General features: G+C 38.2%; 1 protein-coding gene across 19 annotated transcripts in view; it reads left to right on the top strand.

Moving 5' to 3' along the window:
• NUMB (NUMB endocytic adaptor protein) overlaps positions 1 to 22,770 on the top strand; it is a 162,650-nt gene that overhangs the window by 28,069 nt on the left and 111,811 nt on the right. For 16 of the 19 annotated variants that reach the window (XM_072839225.1, XM_072839222.1, XM_072839210.1 and 13 more), the window contains exon 2: positions 7,410 to 7,544. The gene's annotated coding sequence lies outside the window, so the exon portion shown is untranslated. Of the gene's footprint in view, positions 1 to 7,409; positions 7,545 to 13,591; positions 13,734 to 22,770 lie in introns of all 19 variants that reach the window. The other 3 variants (XM_072839221.1, XM_072839209.1, XM_072839211.1) reach the window with 1 other exon arrangement.

The raw sequence follows: 22,770 nt of genomic DNA, 5'->3' as shown, positions 1-22,770 counted from the left end.
AGAGGCTTTATATTGATTTTTTGCCATTAATACTTCTATTGTATTGATTGATGGGTTTCTTTTTATCTATATTACCATATTATTATTGAATCTTTGTTGAGGCAGTATAGTTGGATGGGAAAAACACAGGATTTGAAATCAGAGGGCTTGCAGTCCTATCTCTCAGTTTACCAGCTCTGTGACTTTGACCTTTTTTGAGGTTGTTTTCCTTATAAATAATATAAAAGATGATATGTCTTATAGAATTGCTATAAAGATTAAAATTAAATAATACTTTGTAAACTGTAACACCCTTTTTGAGTATTACAGTGTTTTTCAATTGGGACATTTGTTATATTTTGCACAATGACACTGACCTCAGATTGTGGTCAGATGAGTGAGAAAGTTGTCAGCCTTTGGTTTGATGTGTCACTTTCCTTTAGGGTGAAGATCCTTGGGTTTTAATCTGCCCTTATACTTTCTCTAATAAACTTTTTCACTGGATGAAGGTTTCTTTTCTTTTTTTTTTTTTTAAGTTTTTATTTATTTAAGTAATCTCTATACCTAACATGGGACCCAAACTCAAGACTCCAAGAACTGATGCAGCCAGGCACCACTCTGCCAAAGTTAGAAATTGGGTAGGCTTTTAGCTATTTCCTTTAACTACAGCTATAACACCATTTCCTTTAGCTTTATGGTGTTGTGAAAATAAAGGCTGTCTGGAAGCCATACCGGGACTTAGTGTTTCTAAAAAGTCACTGGTTCTCAGTGGGGTCAGGACCCCTATGAATCTGAATCTTTGAAGGTGCACTTTTGATTGCCACAATGATTAGGGCGGGGTGGGTGCAGCATTGGCATTCAGTGAGCAAAAGCCAAGAATGCCATACATTCCACAACGTGAGACAGTTCTACATGATTTTTGAACATTTTCCCAGATTTTGTAGGTGAAAAACCTGTTTGTACTTATCTAATACTAATTCTGCTATACATTTAAACACATTTAAACAAAGTAGCTTTTTGCATAGTTTTAAGAGACACTAGTTTTCCAGTAAAGCAACTGCTTAGTAAACTGAGGGCAGATTGTACTTTGTTTTGTTCAGAACTTTAACAAGAGTAGTTAAATGTTTTGGAAAATCATATTACCAATGGCATCTATCCTTTTAGCATCTGATTTTCTAATGCAATTCTTTTGTGTCAGTTTATATTTGTAGATGTACATGGCATTTCTGTGTATTTTTGTGTCTGTTTCCTTAATAATATGAATGCTGGGATGGTTATACTTGAGCATTTAAATATTTACAGTGTATTCTGAATTACATTTTTCTTTTTTTAAAAAAAAATTTTATTCATTCAGTTGATAGCACAAGTAGGGGGAGCAGCAGGCAGAGAGAAAGGGAGGAGCAGGCTTCCTGCTGAGCGGGACCTGCTCAGGATCCCAGGATCCTGGGATCATGACCTAAGCTGAAGGCATATGCTCAACCAACTGAGTCACTTAGGTGCCTCAATTTTTCTTTTTTATATTCCATTAGGCATTATCTTAATTGTTAAAAACTGAGGATACCTATTTGCATTTCATTTCAGATTTGTGCTCTTCATTTTATTAAAAATTTCTTAAAAAAATATTTATTCATGAGAGACACACAGAGAGAGGCAGAGATGCAGGCAGAGGAAAAAGCAGGCCCCATGCAGGGAGCCCGATGTGGGACTCGATCCCAGGACCCCAGGATCACGGCCTGAGCCAAAGGCAGATGCTCAACCGCTGAGCCACCCAGGCGTTCCTTATTTTTAAAATTTTAAAATATTTTATTTGTTTGACAGAGTGAGAGTAAGTGCATGAGCAGGGGGAGGGGGCAGAGGGAGAAGGAGAAGCAGACGCTCTGTTGAGCAAGAAGTCCTACATGGGGCTTTATCCCAGGATCCTGAGATCATGACCTAAGCTTAAGGCAGGCACTTAGCTGACTGAGCCACCCATGAGTCCCCCTGCACCCCGCTTTTAAAGACTTTATTTATTCAGAGTGGTTGCTGCATGAGCAGGGGGAGCAGTGGGGAGGGGGAGAGGGAGAGGGAATTCCAAACAGACTCTTTGCTGAACTGCAGAGCCTGGCCAGGGTGGGGGGTGGGGGTTGTTCAGTCTCATGACCCTGAGATAATGACCTGAGCTGAAATCAAGAGAGATGCTTGGGATTGCTGGGTGGCTCAGTGGTTTAGCGTCTGCCTTCGGCCTGAGCCGTGATCTTGGAGTCTCAGGATCGAGTCCTGCATCGGGCTGCCTGCATGGAGCCTGCTTCTCCCTCTGCCTGTGTCTCTGTCTCTCTCTCTCTCTCTGTCTCTCTCATGAATAAATAAATAAAATCTTAAAAAAAAAAAAAAAGCGTCAGATGTTCAACTGACTGAGCCACCCAGATGCCCCATTTTGTGCTCTTAAAAATCTTTTGTTTTAGTGGAGTTTCTGGATGGAGCCTGTATTTAATAGAAATCTACATTGCCTTTCCAAGGAGAGCTAGGAAGTTGATGTTGACCTATGTTATATATGTCTATTCTTCTCTTTCCTGCTTACTTTTCCTTTTCTGTTTTCCCCTCCCATTATGAACTATTTATGATGCTGTGTATAGAAGTAATGAAGCATATAATAAAACCAATACCTGTGAACTCATCACCTGGGTTAAGGAATAGAACATTACCAATATTGTTGGTATGTTTCTCCTTGATTTTCATTCACCTGTCTCTCCATCAGGGATAAAACTATTCAGAATTTTGGTTTTGTTTTGTTATTCCTTTCCTTTAAGTTTACCACATTTGTTTGCATTTCATAAATTTATTATTATTTTTTAAGATTTTACTTATTTATTCATGAGAGACACAGAGAGAGATGCAGAGACATAGGCAGAAGGAAGCAGGCTCTATACAGGGAGCCCAATGTAGGACTCGATCCTCGGACTCCAGGATCATGCCCTGGGCCGAAGGTAGGGGCCAAACCGTTGAGCCACCCAGGGATCCCCTCAAAAATATATTATTTAGAATTGCTTATTTTTTAGCTATAAAAATGCAACCATACTACACATATATTCTTGTTTTGTTTTACTACATACACTTTCTTTGGCTAATCAATGTTTTTAAGATTCACCCATATCAATTTGTGTAACCATGATTTGTTTTCTCAGTTATGTGTATTAGTTGTATGACTGTACCACAATTTCTCTTTTTTCCTGAAGGTGGACATTACTTTTTTCCATTTTATTGGTATTATCAACATATATTCTTGCTTGTCTTCAGGTGCACATGTTCAAGCATTTCTCTACAACAATAAATTTTAAACTTTTATGATGGTGACCCCTCCCCCCTGCATACGTAGAGACATTTGAAAGAAAAATGAGGATCAGTAGATCAGTATTCATCCTTCATATATGTGATGCACTCATCTTTTCCATTTTATTTCTCTTTCTCTTTAAGTGCTAATTGTGACCTAAATGTTTTCACATTTTAGAATAGTTGTCTTAGTTTCTTGTGGAGAGAAGTGTTGACTTGACTTTCCTTTGCTTGCAGAGGGCGCCAGAGGGCAGCATCTATGAGGTGAGAGTGCACCTGGCTAAGCAGGAGCACTGCTCCCACATCTGGAAACATCTGGTTTTTGAGCTCAAAGAGATTCAGCTAGGGCTAAATTTGGTTTCTGCCCTTAAGTACCTGCCACTCCTTTATAGGATGAATTCCCTAGGTATGCCGTAACCAAATATTTTGAGTTAGCCAGAGTTACACCATTCCCAGAGGATGTGAGGGGCACGATAGAATTAGTTAAAGCTTTCTATTCTCTCTCTCTTCTCTTTTTAATTTTTTTTTGGGGGAAATGAATTTTATTTTCTTTTAAAAATTTTTTTCTCTAAATCCAATTTGCCAACATATAGTACCTTACTAGTTTCAGATATAGTTTTCAATAATTCATCAGTTGCAGAGCTTTTTATTTTTGATGTTTAATTTCTTTTTAAAAAAAAATTTTTAATTTATGATAGTCACACGGAGAGAGAGAGAGAGAGAGAGAGAGAGGCAGAGACATAGGCAGAGGGAGAAGCAGGCTCCATGCACCGGGAGCCCATCGTGGGATTTGATCCTGGGTCTCCAGGATCGCGCCCTGGGCCAAAGGCAGGCGCTAAACTGATGCGCCACCCAGGGATCCCCTCAGCTTAGGTCTTGATTTCAAGTCTGCAAGTTCAAGCCCCATGTTGTGTTCCATGCTGGGCATGGAGTCTACTTAAATTTTAAAAAATAATAATAAAAAAATAAAATTAGAATATTATTTATTCATATCACACCTATTAATAATACCACCATATTGGTGTGTAGGGCCTTTGACAGAAGGGACTGTATCATGTATTTGTTTTTAGTGTACATATTATTAAATAACTCCTTGTTCTGTTAAAAAATCATTAGAAGCAAATATTCCTACTTTGGGTAAAAATATATTTTTTTCTTTTTCTTTTTTTTTTAATTTATTATTCATGAGAGAGAGAGAGAGAGAGAGAGAGAGAGAGGCAGAGATACAGGCAGAGGGAGAGGCAGCCTCCATGCAGGGAGCCCGATGTTGGACTCGATCCTAGGACTCCAGGATCACACCCTGCTGAAGGGAGGCGCTCAACTGCTGAGCCACCCAGGTGTCCAAAAATCTATTTTTTTGTAAACAAAGTTAAATAAAAATAGAAAAGGGGGCTCTGGATTCTTTTTTCTTTTCTTTTCTTTTCTTTTCTTTTCTTTTCTTTTCTTTTCTTTTCTTTTCTTTCTCTTTTCCTTTCTCTCTCTCTTTCTTTTCTTTCTTTCCTAATCCTTCTTCTTAGTAGTTTTATATCAGAAGTAACTTGAGTTTTCTATGTCCAGTTTTCCTTATTATAAAACGATCGTATAAATAGTTCATTTCATAAAACTTTGAAAATAAAGTTTCATAAAAAAAATTGACAGGATTAAGTGAGATAATCCATGGAAAGTGCTTAGAAGAGTTTTTGGCACATAGTAAGTGCTCAGTTAATGTTAGCTGCTGCTATTCTTCTTATTCAGGAACACCACTATTGCATTCTCTGGTGAATTTGTTTTGCTTTTAAAACAGGCATGCAGGGCAGCCCGGGTGGCTCAGCGGTTTAGCGCTGCCTTCAGCCCAGGGCGTGATCCTGGAGACCGGAGATCGAATCCCATGTTGGGCTCCCTGCAAAGCCTGCTTCTCCCTCTGCCTGTGTCTCTGCCTCTCTCTCTCTCTCTCTCTCTCTCTCTCTGTCTCTCATGAATAAATAAATAAATAAAATCTTTAAAAATAAATAAATAAAGAATGATTGAATGAATGAATGAAACAGGCATGCATATCCAGATTCCAATATGACAGGTTGAGCACTTAAAATATACACTTAAAATTAGTTTTGAATGAACACTTAAGAATTTTTACTTTCAGTGAATATAACTTTAATTCCTATAAAAAGGCATTCATTTATTCAGTCTTTTTTTCTTACTTATTAATACTTGCTATTTATAAGGAATTGCACTAGGTTCTAGGAATATAAATGGAACAAACTTGGGATGCCTGGGTGGCTCAGCGGTTGAGCATCTATCTGCCTTTGGCTCAGGGCGTGATCCTGGAGTCCTGGGATCGAGTCCCACATTGGCCTCCTTTCATGGAGCTGGCTTCTCCCTCTGCCTGTGTCTCTGCCTCTCTGTGTCTCTCATGAATAAATAAATAATATCTTAAAAAAAAATGTAGCAAACTTGGTTGTACCCCTGCAGGTGTTTAGTATCCCTGAGTGTAAATCAGTGTTTGAGTGACCCCTTTTGTGCAGATCAGTAAAACATGATACATTTTTTTTTAAAAATTTTATTTATTTATTTGGAAGAGACAGAGTGAGTGAGTGAGAGCACATATGAGCAGAGGGAGAGGGCAAAGTAGACTCCCCTACTGAGCAAGGAGCTCGATGCGGGGCTTGATTCCAGGATCCCCGGGATCATGACCTAAGCTGAAGGCAGACAGTTAGCCAACAGAGCTACCCAGGTGCCCCTATATAATCCATTTTTAATTTGTCTTCTGGAAAGTGTGTAAACCATACTTTTGGGTGGATTGGCTTTTGTTTTTAGCATTTTATCTGTTTACCACAACTCTGTGTTATCTGTAATCATTCCTGTTTTTCAAATCAAATTGAGATTAAAGAGGTTAAATAATAATTCCTCATGTAACTATAAAACTCACTTTGAAATCCTACTTAATTTGGGGCGCCCGGCTGGCTCAGTCAGTGGAGTGTGCAACTCTTGATCTTGGGGTTATGAGTTCGAGCCTCATGTTGGGTATAGAGAGTACTTAAAAACAAATCTTTAAAAAATAAATAAAATCCTGTTTATTTAAAAAACCCATTCATTCTACTTTTCTACCTCCTGTATGTTGTAAGGTGCAAAGCCTCTATTAGAAAACTTATATTGTATGAAGTTTATGTATCTGCTTTCCTATTAGATCTGGAGACATTTTTTAGAGCAGGGACTAATCTTATTTATTTTTGGGCTCCCCCAGCAACTACTAGAATGCCTGTCACATATTAGGTACCTAAAAAATACTAGTTGAATAGTGAATGAATATATTGAATGTTAGAAATAGAGGATTTTAGAGCTCATGGAAATCATGTAGACCCTAGAACTCTAAAAAGAATTTTATATTGCTTACATAGGGCCACAGCTTTTGATTTTGAGTATTTAAAAAACAACTAGTACTGTCTATCACATCATCTCATAAAAGAAGCCATTTTAATACCAGAAAAAGTAGTAAGGACAATCTCAGAGTTGCACAATTGGTAAATTTACACCCATTTTTTTTGGTCATGACTGTTTAAGGATTAGATTTCAGGAACCATTATGTAATGCAACTGTCTCTTTTTAAAGATGATATATCAGCTCAGAGACGTATCAAAAGTTCTTACAGCAAGGCAGAATGATAAGGTCTTCTGACTACTAGCCCAAAACTTTGATCCAGTCACTCTAGTCTTCATCACATGATGAGATTTAGGCACAGAGAATTTGTTCCTTAAGTAAGATCCTAAGTTTGGTAAGAAGTAATGCTGGGACTTGAAGCCACATTACCCAATGCTACTTTCAGTGAGACCTATGCATTCACTTACATGTTATCTTAATTCTACCATCCTCATCCAGTTGTAGAGATGGAATTATAAGTGGATGAAAGGAAATGTTTAGGGGCACCTGGGGTGGCTCAATTTGTTAAACTTCTGACTTTGGTTCAGGTCATTATCTTGGGGTCCTGGGATCAAGCTCCATGTCCAGCTTCTTGGTCAGCAGTCTGTTTTTCTCTCTCACTCACCCCTTGCTTGTGCTCTCCCTTGTGTGTACCCTTTTTGTCTCTTAAATAAATATTTTTCAAAAAGGAAATGTTTATATTTAGCATTTTCTTTTCTTAAAAATTTCAGATTTGAGGCTTCTGCAACTTCTTCCAGGGAGGAGGAGGTCCAGTGTAGCTGCTGTTGCTCCTCAAGATCTTGATTCACATCTACAGATTAGAATATTGGTGTACCAGCCATCCTCAGACACCTCACTAAGGACAGGTATGTGAAAGAGATAGTAAAGATAAGTAGAATGAATGCTACTGTTTTTCCTTTCTATTTCTTGTTAGATGAATACCTTTGACTGCCTTTAAAAATTTAACCCTTTTTTCCCCCCTGGTAAAAACAGAGCATTTGGAATCTTAGTTGAGTGGGGCAGAATATTTTCTTGATAGTAAAATACGTGTCAAAATGTTAACAGTGGTAAAACTTAGGGTAATTAAAAGTTTTCTTTTCTCTTTTTTGTCCATTTTTCAAGTTGTATTTATGAGCTTATATTATATAGTGTTATGTAACAAACCACCCCTAACTTAGTGGGTTTAAAACATACCAGTCCTTTATTTTGCTCATGTATCTGTAATTTGGGCAAGAGTTGTTTAGTGGGGACAGCTTGTCTCTGTTAATACGTGGCCTAAGGTGAAATAGCTGGAAGAGTGGGAGGGTCAATGGCTGGGCGCTGGAATCATTTGAAGGCTTGGCACACTCATGTATCTGGTGGTTAATGTTAGCTATTGGTAGGTACCTAAGCTTGGGCTGTTAGCCAGAACACCTACACATGACCTCTCCTTTTTGCTGCTTGGCTTCCTCACAGCATGGTGGCTAAGTTCCAAGAAAGAGCATCCCAAGAGAGCAAGGTGAAGTTGCATGGCATATTGGACTTAGTTTTGGAAGTTACATAGTGTTACTCTGCTTTTTTCTGTTGGTTGAGGTAGTCCTAAAGGTACACCTAAGTTCAGAGGATATAGACATAGACATTTTCAGCATCTCATTATATGAAGGGAGGAATTTCAGCATCTCATTATCTGAAGAGCAAATGCAATGAAATCTGCCATTATAGCCATCTTTGGCGAATATAATGTACCACAGTTGGTATTACTTTTAAGGTAAGAGGATAAATGGCTGTATAGTGTGAAAAGAGGAATATTCACAGGAAATTATGGTGTATGAGTCCAGTAAGAATTTTGTGTGCTTTTCTTGAGTATGATGCTGAAAATAAGGTGCTGAAACAGGAAGAAGTGAAATAGATTTTGCATTTTCTTTTGTATTAACAAAGCAGCAAACTGAAAAATAAAGAACAAATATTTATAAACCATATGCAAAATAAGATTTGTAGTTTGGATTTTTTGTTTTTGAGAAAACGCTTTTAGTTCAAAGGCTACTTGTTTTTGTTTTGTTTTATTGGTTTTAATAATTGGAGAATTATTTGGGAAACTGGCTTCCGATACCATAGGCTTGAGAAACTAGTGCCAGTGTTATTGAGTACATCAAGTTGTTTTGTCTGTCTCTTTTAAGGACATCTATGTAATCTTTTTTAGGATTGTACAATTTTACCTGCTAAATTTCTGGTAAGTTTTTTTTTTTTTTTTAAAGATTTTATTTATTCATGAGAAACACACAGAGAGAGGCAGAGACATAGGCAGAGGGAGAAGCAGGCTTCCTGGGGTGAGCTTGATGCAGGACTCGGTCCCAGGACCCCGGGATCATGACCTGAGCCAAAGGCAGATGCTTAACCACTGAGCCACCCAGGCGCAGTGGTAAATACTAAATTTCTGGTAAATACTTAAAAATGTTTTCAGTGGAACAAAAAAACTTGCAAAGTTCTAGAATATTTGGTTGTATTATTATTTTTTAAAACTATTTATTTATTTATTATTTATTTGAGAGGGGGAGGAGCAGAGGGAGAGGAAGAGAATCTCAAGCAGACTCTCAGCTAAGCAGAAAGCCCAACTTGGGGGGCTTAGTCTCATGACTCTGAGATCATGACCTGAGCAGAAATCAGGAGTTGGTGGCTTATCAAACTAAGCCACCCAGGTGCCTCTATTTGGTTGTATTATTGATCACACGTACTTACCAGTTATATGAATTGCCTATAGCAGGTTTGAATATAGCTAGTACCTAATTTCTGGATGTAATGGGATAGTATTTTTAGATAATTCTCTAAATATGACATGGAGATGTTGGTCCATTCACTACAGGTAGGAAATAAGGTATAATTAGTATATACCAGTATATGTGTGCATGCGTGTGTATTAGGCCCAGAAATTTTTTTTTGCTGTTGGCAGAGTTGGTTCAGTTCTGTTTCTCAACTACTCACAGATATATCTTATAGTGGAAAATGACTGAATCAGCTATTGTGACAATAGAAGTAATCTCAGAAGTTTGCCCTTAACTGAATAATCAGAATTGACTGAGTTTGTGAAACAATGTATTTTAGTTCAAAGGTATAATTGGGAAAGCTGTTTTGATTTTTTTTTCCTTTTAAAAGCATTATGACATGTTTGCCAGTAGACATAGATTGGGAATGATGAGTAGTACAAAATACTGTGTCTTAAATAACAATAACAATAACAATAACAACAAATACATGCATATATACACAAACATATAAAGCCTGTTGTGCCCAAGATAGCGAATCTGAGAAACCACCAAGGAGCCGACACCGATGCAAACACACGAGGGTTTATTTACAGCTGGAGCTTGGGTCCAAGGGTACCCGACACAGCGGAGCAGGGACTTGGACCCCGAGACTAAGAGGCGTAGCAGCTTTATATGGGCCAGTGGCCCATGGGATACACAGAAAGTTGCATAGTCATGTTGGTCCACACACAGGTGGCGGATTGAATTACATCTTACCCTATAGTATCCATTTGAGCTGGCTTGCAGTTTGGCGGGCACAAAGCAGGGTTACATTGTTAGGAGCCTATTTCCAATTAGGGTGTGCCCACCGGCTTGACTAGGGTGGGGCAGCGCCTTAAGCAATAAGCAGGTTATGTGGGGGTCACACAGGAGGTGGCGGGTGTAGCACAAAATGGAGTTAGTCCTGCTCTGCTTGTCCAGGGGTAGGGGATTTTTGTTAAATTTCCTGGGTCCCACACCTGTAAGCATTAACTTGCCTTCTTTTTAAAGTATTTTCGTTTTAAGTTTTTTTTTTTTTTTAAGATTTTATTTATTTATTCATGAGACACGGGGGGAGGAGGGGTGTGGGCAGAGACACAGGCAGAGGGAGAAACAGACTCAATCCCCAGTCTCTGGGATCAGGCCCTGGGCTGAAGGCGGCCCCAAACGGTTGAGCCACCCAGGCTTCCCTGTTTTAAGCATTTTTTAAAGCCCACTTTTGCTTTTAAGAAGTCTGAGTAGAAAAAAAAAAGTCTGAGTAGGTAAAATTGCTGATAACATCTTTTTCTGGGTTGTCTTGCCTCCATTCTGCAAGGCCTGTGCCTGAGGGGATAAAAGTCTGTTGAGTGAGTGAAAGAAATACTGCTTTCTGACTGAAGCTAAAACAAAAATAAAAGCTTCTAAAATGCCCTATAGAAATTGCAAATATGGTGGTGGTTACTCTTTGGCACTTTATTCAATTTATGGAAGGAGATAAATGATAAGGTTCTCTTGTAAATGTGAATGACTATGCAAATATTCTTTTATTTATTTATTTTTTAAAATATTCTTTTAAAATGCAAAAAAGATTTTTGAATAATTGCGAAAGGCAGAAATTGTATTTCTTTAGGGTTAGTGGTTATCCTGCTTATTCTGGTTTCTAAAATTATAATGACTCAGTTGAAATATGGAATTCAGTTCATGCTTATACGGATTTTTGGCAAAATAAGAAGTCGTGTGACTTTCTTCTCCTGAACTCCCCACCCCCATTATTAAAAAAAATAACACCTTTTATGTATGAAATGTTTAACAAAAGTGTTTAAAATTTGTGGTAAGGAAGTGATTGGCATAGCATAAAATTTACTCTATTAACTATTTTTTAATGTACAGTTCAGTAATATTAATAAGTATATCTGTATTGTTGAACAATCTTCAGAACTTTTCATCTTGTAAAATTGACTCTATACTTCTTTTTTTTTTTTTAATTATTTATTCATGAGAGACAGAGAGAGAGAGAGAGAGAGAGAGAGAGGCAGAGACACAGACAGAGGCAGAAGCAGACTCCATTCAGGGACCCTGATGTTGGACTCGATCCTGGGACTCCAGGATCTCGCCCTGAGCCAAAGACAGGCGCTCAACTGCTGAGCCACCCAGGCATCCCGACTCTATACTTCTTAAACAACTCCCTAGTCTCCCCTACCCTTTGGCCCCTGGCAACTAGGATTCTGTTTCTGTCTTTGATTTTGACTACTATAGGTACCTCATATAAATGGAATCATACCGAGTTGTTTTTATGACTAGCTTATTTCACTGATTATAATGTCCTCAAGGATGTTTGATGTAGTACATGTCAAAATTTCTTCGTTTTTTTTTGGGTGGCGGGGGGAGAATCTTAAGCAGGCTCCACATCCAGTGTGAACACTGATCTCACAACCCTGAGATTATGAACTGAGCTGAAATCAAGAGTCAATTGCCTAACCAATTGAGCCACTCAGGCACCCCAGCATTGTTCCTTTTTATTATTGAACATTCCATTGTATAAGTATACCAAATTTTAAAAGTTTATTTTAAAAAAGATTTTATAATTTTTTAAAGATTTTATTTATTTATTTGAGAGAGAGACGCCATGAGCAGGCGGAGGAGCAGAGGGAGAGGGAGAAGCAGATACTTCTCCCTAGCAAGGAGCCTGTTATGGGGCTTGATCCCGGGACTCTGGGATCATGACCTGAGCTGAAGGCAGACACTTAACTGAATGAACCAGTCAGGCACCCCTAAAGATTTTATTTTTAAGTAATCTCTACACTCAATGTGGAGCTTGAATTTACAATCCTGAGATTAAGAATTGCTTGCCCTATGGGATGCCTGGGTGGCTCAGCGGTTGGGCGCCTGCCTTCAGCCCAGGGCATGGTCCTGGAGACCTGGGATCGAGTTCCACTTTGGACTCCCTGCATGGAGCTTGCTTCTCTCTCTACCTATGTCTCTATGTCTCTCTCTCTCTCTCTGTCTGTCTCTTATGAATAAATAAAGTCTTAAAAAAAAGAAAAAAGAATTGCCTGCTCTACTGATTGAGCCAGCCAGGTGCCTGTGGATATACCAGTTTTAAAAATTAATTCAGGGATCCCTGGGTGGCGCAGTGGTTTAGCGCCTGCCTTTGGCCCAGGGCGCGATCCTGGAGACCCGGGATCGAATCCCACGTCAGGCTCCCGGTGCATGGAGCCTGCTTCTCCCTCTGCCTGTGTCTCTGCCTCTCTCTCTCTCTCTCTGTGACTATCATAAAATAAATAAATAAAAAAAATAAAATAAAAAAATAAAAATAAAAATTAATTCATCAGTTGATGGGCATTTGGCTATTATTGGCTATTATAATATATATAATATATAAAATATAATATTTATATATAATGAAATATAAAATATGAATAAAATATAAACTATAAGGTATAAAATATAAAATATATAAATATATAAATATATATTTATCATCTCATTTTTATTTATTTATTTATTGATGAGAAACACAGAGAGAGAGAGGCAGAAACACAGGCAGAGGGAGAAGCAGGCTCTATGCAAGGAGTCTGATATGGGACTCGATCCTGGGTCTCCAGGATCACACTCCGGGGTGTAGGCAGCGCTAAACCGCTGCCCTATCATCTCATTTTTTAAAAGATTTATTTATTTAATTATTTTAGAGGAGCATATGCGGAAAGAGAGAGAGAGAGAGAGAGAGGGAGAGAGCATCTCAAGCAGACTCTGTGCTGAGCACAGAGCCCTTTGCAGGGCTCAGTCTCATGACCCTAAGATCATGACCTGAATGGAAACCAGGAGTCAGATGCTTAACAGACTATGCTACCCAGATGCCCCTGTCATCTTATCATTTAAACATTTTCTTCTGGTGTATTTAATATATACATACATTTAATATAATATGTCTAAATGTAATATACATATATCAAGGGATATATTCAAAATTTTTTAGTAATAGGTACAGAATGAAAAAGGTTCAGAGGTCAGTGTTCTAGTCCAGATCTGTCAGAAAACAGCTAAAATTATCCTTAGTCACAGATCTGATTGTACTACTCATAATTATACTCTACTATTTGTGAAAAAAGGTAAATATTTTATTTATTATTATTATTTTTTAATAAAGATTTTATTTATTTATTCATGAGTGACAGAGAGAGGCAGAAACACAGGAAGAAGGAGAAGCAGGCTCCATGCAGGGAGCCTGACATGGGACTCGATCCCAGGTCTCCAGGATCAGACCCTGGGCTGAAGGCGGCGCTAAACCGCTGAGCCATCCGGGCTGTCCCAAAAAAGGTAAATATTTTAATGTGATGCTTAAGGAACTGTTCCTTAATGGGCTTGTACTTTTTATCTGGTTTTTAGCTAAATTTTAGTCTTATAGCTCAGTGCTACCTTTTAGATTATTCTCACCAAATTCCTTGTAGTTCTTTTAATACATGAGGTTCTGCCTTGGAGCTTTTGCCAACTCTTCCCATTTGCTTTTCCCATTTTGCTGTTTCCTGCCTTTTTAAGGGTACTATGATATATCTTTTAAGCTCCAGCTAAATCACTCCTCCAAAGTGCTCTCTGGCTCATCCAAGTCAATTAATTGCTTCATTTTCTACGATAACTCTGTATCTAGTATGTACCTTTATTATAGCAGCTCTCAAACTAAATTGCAGTTATTCATTAGTGTGTCTGCATCCTTTCCTAGACTGCTACCTCCTTAGAACGAAGGGGCCTTATTCATCCAATATTTATGTAAGTGAATGGGTATTAGCCTTGTGGGTGAGGCACTTGCTTGACCTTGAGAGTAATACCTCCCAGCCCTGGTGGCGCAGCGGTTTAGAGCCGCCTGCAGCCCGGGGCATGATCCTGGAGACCCTGGATCGAGTCCCACGTCAGGCTCCCTGCATGGAGTCTGCTTCTCCCTCTGCCTGTGTTTCTGCCTCTCTCTCTCTCTCTCTCTGCATCTCTATGAATAAATAAATAAAAAATCTTAAAAAATTTTTAACAAAAAAAAGAGAGAGAGAGATACCTCCTGGGTGGAGGTCTACCCATTACCTTAGTTTTCAAAGTTTTTGTTATGTTAATTACTTTAGGTCCATACCTACACAGGTTAAGGGGGTGAGCTCAGGAGTTCATAAACAACTTTATGGACTCATTTCTCTGAGGACACAGAGAAAAAGAAGAAGAAAAAAAAAAAAAGGAGTTTGGCCTGCCCACTTGAAGGCAAGGGCTCCACTGCATGGAGAGGAGGGTTCCCCTTGGAATTTTCACCCCTGGAGGTTTTCTATTTTCAGATACTCTTGCTGCTGCTATTGTTGTACCACAGAAGAGTCTTCTAAGGGGACTAGAATGAGAGGAGGGGGAGAAAGAATAAATTCCCAAGGGATTTACCCCGCTTTTTTCTGAGCTTTAGAAATTACCTTTTCTAACTTTGAGCCAGGAGGGCTTCTCCTATATTTTTCTCCATCTGCACCATAGTGCTTGTTAACATGTTTTGGATTGTGTTGAGTTTAGGCTGGGAAGTACTAGAGGGGAAAAAAATGGTAAACTCATAGCAGTTTAGTGATACTTTGAATTCTGGTGCTTTTCCCAGATCTACCTGTAATTACTTTTAGAGTCTTTAAATAGCTGTTTGTGCATTTTGTCTAGGTTTTATAGTTCATTGAGTGGTAAATAGAGGTGTTTTCTCTATTACCAAATGAGAAGTCTTCCTAAAACTTCTGTTTTAACATTTTATTTTGATATAATTTTAGGTTCAGAGGAAGTTGTAAAAAGAAGATAGGTCCAGTGTAACTTTTACCCAGTTTCTCCCAGTGGTTATATTTTACATAGTTATAGCAGAATACTCAAGATGGGAATCTAACATTAATGCCATGACAACTAATATTTCAAGTGTACAAGAATGTTGAAAGAACAGTACATTGAACATCTCTATATCTCCAACTAATAATCAACAACTTAAATGTTTTGCCATACTTGCTTTGTATATATATTTTAAAATGTGCATATTTCTTTTCTGTGAAACACTTAAAAGAACATTTCAAGCATCAGGATACTTCACTCCTAAGTATTTAAAAACACATTACTCTTTAATAAACATTTAGTATATTATACTTTAATTTAAAAACATTTAATAAAACATTATTTTTCTATATAACTCTAATACCATTATCATACCTAAGAATATTAGCAGTATGAATTTGGAAGGGATGATAATCTTAATGTTCCAGGGATTTTGTTTTAAAGTTGACTCTTAAAGGCTTAAGTTATTGTTTGAGAAGATATCCCTCCTGATGATGTACTCTCTGTGATTGTTTTGAGTGTCTGAGCTCCTACCATGAGTGTAATTCAGAGCCCGGGAAGCTTTCTGATTCTATATTCTTGTTTTCTGTCACTCTTCCCTGGGCTCAGACTTCCTAAAGCTGTCTGAACAGATACTTAGAATAGTCTTTATCAAGAGATTATTCCTTTGTGAGACTGATTTAGGACTAGCATGTAACTTTGGTTTTAGTTATTAGTCAGGAAGTTACATTTACAGTTGTGGTAGTTTTTGATATGGTGACGTATAAGGATTGTATCCAACTGGAAGTAATTGAAAGCCTGGCTACAAGGTTTAAACAAAGAAAAGTCTGTTTTTCTTACATAAGTCTGGAAGTAGGCAGTTGCTCATGTTGCTTCAGTGGTCAACAATGTTGAGGCCCATATCTTTTTGATTGGCTTGGCCTTCATGGTCCTAAGATAGCTGTAACTCCAGCCTTCCACCCACATTTAAGGAGGAAGACAAAAGGTCCAGGCCAAGCAAAAGCTTCCCTGTTAGTGTTTCTAGCAAGTTACTTCTAATGTCTCCTGGAGCAAAATTGGGTCATACGGTCACATCTAACTCTAAGTAGGCTTTTGGTCTCTATAGTGAGATGCAAGGAGGAAGGAAGGATTTGGGAATGGTTTTTTAAGCAGCCAGTTAATAGCATATGTTACAATTATATGATTTTTACTTCAGAAACTCATTTGACCTCAGTATGATATTCAGCAGTAAGTGCTTTACAGTTACATAGTAACATCTTACCGGGTACCATAAGAAACCAAAGGAATTTTAAATTTAGTTATAAAGGTGAGCTTTTGGTTATGCAAGGTAAACTTTGGCTTGAATTTTGTTTTCTCATATGTGAAATGAGGTTAATAATACCTTTTAGGGTAATTGTGAAGCGGGAAGGAGATAATTTATGTAAGGTACTTAATATAGTGCCCGCTGTATTGGTGGTGTGACAAGGAGATATTATAGATGTTTGGTGGGTAGATGTTGTGCTAGAGTAGAGGAGTATGGACTTCATAGCTGACAGACTTTGATTTGATTCCTAGTTCCATTACACAATAAATGTTTTAGTCAAATCAGTTAATCTCTCTGATTATTAATGTGCAGTGTTTATCTCTCAGGATTGTTGGAAAGATTAGAGATTATATATGTACAGTGCAGCACCATGTGAGCTCTCAGTTAAAGAGCATCTGTTCCTGCTATCTTTAGTTATGATTTCTGTAATTTGGGATCCATATAATAGGTAGGGAATCAGTCTTTGAATTTACTTTAGAAATTTATGTCAGGTATACTTTTTTTTAATTAAGATTTTATTTATTTATGAGAGACACACAGAAAGAGGCAGAGACACAGACAGAGGGAGAAGCAGGCTCCCTGCAGGGAGCCCGATGTGGAACTTGATCCGGGGTCCCCAGGATCATGCCCTGGGCTGAAGGCAGACGCTGGACCGCTGAGCCACCCAGGCGTCCTGGTATACTTTATTTGTAGTAAAAAGCATATTGTTGATTAGTAGTAAAATTTTTTATCTGTTCAAAAAAGCAGCTGCAGTGATCTGTTATTGTGGGGAAACAAAAAGATTTTTTTTTAAATAAAGATTTTTATTTTTAAATAATCTCTACACCTAATGTAGGGCTTGAACTTACAACCCCGAGATCATGAGTGGTATCCTCCACTGACTGAGCTAGCCAGGCATCCCACCAAAAAGTCTTTTAAATTTAGTTGTAGGGGCACGTGGGTGGCCCAGCTGTTGGGTGTCTGCCTTCGGTTCAGGTTTGATTCTGGAGTCCCGGGATCGAGTCCTGCATCAGGGTCCCTGCATGGAGCCTGCTTTTCCCTCTGCCTGTGTCTCTGCCTCTCTCTCTCTGTGTCTCTCATGAATAAATAAATAAAATCTTTAAAAAAATTAGTTGTAAAGGTGAGTTTTTGGTTATGTAAGATAAAACTTGGCTTGAATTTTGGGACTTTGGTATAATGGTATTGTGTTATGAATCTCAATCTTTTTTGCTCAACGCTGTCTTAAGGTTTAAACTTGTTATTAAGTAGGCTCCATTCTAAGCATAGAACTCAATTCAGGGCTTGAACTCACAACCCTCAGATTAAGATCTGAGCCAAGAGATCAAGAGTTGAGCACTTAACCAACTGAGCCATGCAGGTGCCCCAAGATTTAAACATATTTAAAATCTAGTGTATAACTACTATCGTATAATATTCCATTGTGTGTGCATTTCTACATTTTACTTACTTTTTCTTTAATGGATCCTTAGGTGTGGCTTCGAAACTACTAACAAAATAGTACTGCTGTGCATTTTCCTAATACATATTCCCTATTGATGTATGTAACAGCTTCTCTGTGGTATATACTAAGGAAAGGAATTGCTGACATATGGTCCATACACATACTTAATTTCACTAAATATTGCCAAATTGTTTTCCAGAACTGTTGCCCAGTTTATGCTCCCACCAGTAGTGTATTAGGGTTCCTATTTCCTTAAATCCTTACCAGCATTTGGTCTTAGCCATCTGTTTAGTCTTGTCAATCTGATGGGTATAAAGTAGTGTTTTTATTTTACTTTATTTATTTTAGAAAGAGTGTGAGCAGGGGCTGGGGGCCAGGAAGAGAGAGACTTCCCCAAGCAGACTTTCATGCTGAGCATGGAGCCAGACATGAGGTTTGATCTTAGGACCCTGAGATCCTGACCTGAGGCAAAATCAGGAGTTGGGTGTTTAACTGACTGAGCCACCTAGGTGCTCCAAGTAGCGTTTTGTTTTAATTTACATTTCTGTGATTGAGAGTAAGATTTGGCATCTCTCTCTCTCTCTCTCTCTTTTTTTTTTTTTTTTTTTAAGATTTTATTTATTTATTCATAAGAGATACACACAGAGAGGCAGAGACACAGGCAGAGGAAGAAGCAGGCTAGGCTCCATGCAGGAAGCCTGATGTGGGACTCAATCCCAGAATTCTGGGATCATGCCCTGAGTCAAAGGCAGATGCCCAACTGCTGAGCTACTCAGGCGTCCCAGATTTAGCATCTCTTTATTTACTTGATACCATTTGGGTTTTCTCTGCGTGTTAACTAAAAACATTACCCAAATAATACATATTTGTAATAGATATTTTTAATTTTTTTCTTTTTCCTTTTTTCTTTTTGTAGGTATTTTTAAAATGCAGATCATGTATAATATCCTAATCTAGAGATAATGGCTATTGACTGTATCTTTCTGGTCCTTAAATATTCATACATACACAAATTCACATACACACAAATAATGTATTTTTGTTACTAGAATTGTAATGTATACTTTTCATTTCACAATGATATATGATTGTTTTCCTATGTTGTTGGAAATGTATGTGCATTACCATGTAATGGGTATATATCTTTTCATTTTATGGCTTTAAGTTAAATTTTTGGTTTTTTCCTCATTAACAATACTTTGAACTGTTAATCAAGCCTAAGCTTACATTTTGATGAGGCAAGGCTAGAGGGATTATGCTCTTGCTCCCTTTGTGAAACTGAATTTATTTTATTTTTATTTTATTTTATTTTATTTATTTATTTTTTAATTTATTTATGATAGTCACAGAGAGAGAGAGAGAGAGAGGCAGAGACACAGGCAGAGGGAGAAGCAGGCTCCATGCACCGGGAGCCCGACGTGGGATTCGATCCCGGGTCTCCAGGATCGCGCCCTGGGCCAAAGGCAGGCGCCAAACCGCTGCGCCACCCAGGGATCCCTGAAACTGAATTTATAATAGCAAGTTGCAGGCTGTCTCAGTTTTTTTTCCGCTTGGATTCTAGAGGAGCTGTTAATACTTTATAAAGACAACAGCTAGTCCTCGATGTTCTAAGGCTAGGGTTTAAAGACCTTTCAGTTAGGCCTTATTGTTTGTCTGTTTGTTTGTTTGTTTCTTTCTTTCTTTTCTTTCTTTCTTTCTTCACAGAGAGAGAGAGGCAGAGACACAGGCAGAGGGAGAAGCAGGCTCCATGCAGAGAGCCTGATGTGGGACTCGATCCCGGATCTCCAGGATCATGCCCTGGGCTGCAGGCGGCGCTAAACCGCTGCGCCACCGGGGCTGCCCTCTCTCTTTTTTCTTACTTTGTCAAGGCCTGGTTAGCAAAGTATAGTGGAAGAGTGGATAGACCGGTATTTAAATATCTTTGTCCCTTCTGGTAGAAGAGCTGCTAAATTTTAACTATAAAGAACTCTAATAACTTCATTTTATTGTTTAAAAATGTTAGTAGCTTTTTATTATAAAAGTAAGAATGTTGGGGGCATCTGGGTGGCTCAGTGGTTGAGCATCTGCTTTTGGCTCAAGTCGTGAGTCTCAGAGTCCTGGGATTGAGTCTCGCATCAAGCTTCCCGTGGGACTATGTCTCTGCCTCTCTCTGTGTGTCTCTCATGAATAAATAAATAAAATATATATTTTTAAAAGTAAGAATTTTGTAAAGCAATTGAGAAAAAAACATAAAATAAAATTCCTATAATCCTTCTACTCAAATATACTGCTATTACAATTATACCTTAATCTTTTATTAAAAAATTGTTTTTAAAGATTTTATTTATTTGAGAGAGAGAGAGAGGAAGCACAAACGGGGGAGCAGCAGAGGGAGAGGGAGAAGCAGACTCCCCACTGAGCAGGGAGCACTATATGGGGCATGATCACAGGGCTCTGAGATTAGCACCTGAGCCAAAGGCAGACACCCAATCAGCTGAGCCATCCAGGTGCCCACCCTATATCCTTTTAGATTTTTTTCTAGATGGTGTGCATTGGCTCACTGGAATCATTAATTAAATAATTATGCAAGCCCAAATTATTGGTAACTAGATGTTAGCTATGGTGGGAGTAGCTACACCATGGAAATTGGCAAATACTATAAATCGGGGCTTCCTTCTCTCTCTCTAATTCCATCCAGAGCCAGTTTATTAGCACACTACTGCATTTATACATTTTATCAATAAATATAGATCTACTTCATTTTTAATGGCTTCACAGAAGTCCATTGTATAGATCAGTGGTTTTTAGTGTGGTCCTTGAAGCAGCAGTATCAGTGTTACCTGAAATACTTCAGAAATACAAATTCTTGGCCTCTACCCAGACCTACAGAATCAGAAACTTTTCTGTTGGGGCCCAGCACTCTATGGTCCTACAAGCTTAGGTGATTCTGATATATGCTAACGCTTGAGAACCAGTAGTACAGATATACCATAAATTATCTGATTGGTCTGATGATTTCTGTGTGGTAAATTCCTAGATATATGTTCATTTAAATGTGTTCAGATGGATATTGCCAAGTTGTATTTAAAAAAGGCAGTAGTCAAAAAAAAAAGAAAAAGGGCAGTAGTAGTTTCCATTCCCACGTGAAGTCTACATCAATTTCATCTTATTTATTTACTTACTTTTAAAGATTTTATTTATTTATTCATGAGAGACACAGGCAGAGACAGTCCAAGGGAAAAGCAGGCTCCCAGAGGGGAGCCTGATGCGGGGCTCCATCCCAGGTCCTGAGCTGAAGGCAGAACCACTGAGCCACCCAGGCATCCCTACATCAGTTTCATTTTATTGTATTGTATTGTATTTTCATTTTCATTTTAGATTCTAGTTCCATTTAGAGAAAAACAGCTGTGTTAAATATCTTCTTTCCTTATTGTGTCTATATCCATTTACCCATCCTAGAACTCATTTCACCGGCATTGTTTTCAACAATAAAATATCTTAATTTTATTTACACTTTTAAAAAAGAGGACAGTTGAGCTATTAAAAAAACAAACAAACAAACAAAAAAACCCCCACTATGCTTTGCTTGCAGAACGCTTCTAGCATTGAGTTGGGCTCTACCTGTGAGTACCTACCTTTAATCCCCCTGTGAATGATTAACCCATCCTTCTAACCTTTGGCATGTTATATTGTTCTGAAACACCACTTTAAAGTATGTGTTAAGATCTCCTTGCTGTGAAAGTTGCTACTAATGTTGCTAACCTCTTAGAAGGGGTACTAGATCCCAGTAAAAACTTGTGAGACTTGGTTTATACAGACAATAAGTGGTAAATAAAGATTTTTTTGTTAGGTTAGGATCCAGAATTTACAAGTATTGGTGAAAAGAAGGGATATTTAAGCAGCTTTGCCATATTTCATTGGCCCTGGTTATTGGTACTCATGTTTTTTCATTTTGAACTTTTATTGAAGAACGGTTGCAAACTCTAAAACTGGCCCTTATCACAACCACCATCCTTTTTTTTTTTTTTTAATTTATTTATGATAGTCACAGAGAGAGAGAGAGAGAGGCAGAGACACAGGCAGAGGGAGAAGCAGACTCCATGCACCGGGAGCCCGATGTGGGATTCGATCCTGGGTCTCCAGGATCGTGCCCTGGGCCAAAGGCAGGCGCCAAACCGCTGCGCCACCCAGGGATCCCACAACCACCATCCTTAAGGGACTTTTTTCCCCCCTAGAATGAGTGCTTTGGACTCAAAACTGTTAATTTTATGATGGCATTTAATAGGGTCTGCCAAATTGCCAAGATTTCAGATTATACAACCTCAGAAATAATTAGGTTATTTGATAATTTAATGTCTTAATTTAAGTAAATTAAGTAATTTTGTTTGAAATGATGTCTCCAAAGTTTGTTTTTGACCTGAACGATTAGTTCTCAGAGATTCTGCTCTGAAGGAAGGATGAACATTGGAGTTGAAATGATACCCCTCAGTTCTTTGTTGTTTCATCTTACCTTCCAGTGTAGTGTGGTAGCTTGAATAGCTACTTAGCCTTGGTCAAGTCACCTGATTTCTTTGTGCCTCAGTTTTCTTACCTGTAAAATTGAGCTACTGATACTGTCTAACAAGATTATTATCAGGATTAAATGCAATATGATATGTAATGTGCACAGCATAATTCTCATAGAACCTAGTAATTGATAGATGCCTTTTGATTTCTTAATATAAGTATTCCTTTTTTTTTTTTTTTTTAAGATTTTATTTATTTACTTGAGAGAGAGAGAGAGAGAGATAGAGACAGAGCATGAGCAGAGGGGATAG

This window comes from Canis lupus, chromosome 9 (assembly GCF_048164855.1).
Source record: "Canis lupus baileyi chromosome 9, mCanLup2.hap1, whole genome shotgun sequence".
Classification (NCBI taxonomy): domain Eukaryota; kingdom Metazoa; phylum Chordata; class Mammalia; order Carnivora; family Canidae; genus Canis; species Canis lupus.
This window is presented reverse-complemented; position numbering and strand designations above follow the sequence as displayed.